At 55.1% G+C, this 316-nt stretch overlaps 1 protein-coding gene across 1 annotated transcript in view; it reads right to left on the bottom strand.

Moving 5' to 3' along the window:
- FDXR (ferredoxin reductase) overlaps positions 1-316 on the bottom strand; it is a gene marked incomplete at its 5' end in the record, with an annotated part of 7,114 nt that overhangs the window by 1,160 nt on the left and 5,638 nt on the right.

The raw sequence follows: 316 nt of genomic DNA, 5'->3' as shown, positions 1-316 counted from the left end.
CATCACTGGAATTTGTGTACCTGCAGACTGGGCTGTATCACTTCAAAAACAGCCTCCAAGGCCCAGTAAAACCCCCAGAACTTTCAGCACCATTTGCTGCAAAACCAGACACCCTGAACACGAGCTGCGGACGTGCCAGCTCTGACAGAGGCAGCTCATTTCCCTGGTTTCCACTCTCTGAGGTGTGCGACTGCCTCACCAGTGCCCTTGGGGAACAGTTTCCCATCCTAAAGCCTCCAATCCACCAGCTGTGCTCGACACATGGCCCACGCACATCCTTGCAGATACAGACCTGGGACACCCTCCACTCTGACCG

Source organism: Apaloderma vittatum, unplaced genomic scaffold, assembly GCF_000703405.1.
Source record: "Apaloderma vittatum isolate BGI_N311 unplaced genomic scaffold, ASM70340v1 scaffold33092, whole genome shotgun sequence".
Lineage (NCBI taxonomy): Eukaryota > Metazoa > Chordata > Aves > Trogoniformes > Trogonidae > Apaloderma > Apaloderma vittatum.
The sequence above is the reverse complement of the archived record's forward strand: the minus strand, read 5'-3'. Positions and strand labels throughout refer to the sequence as shown.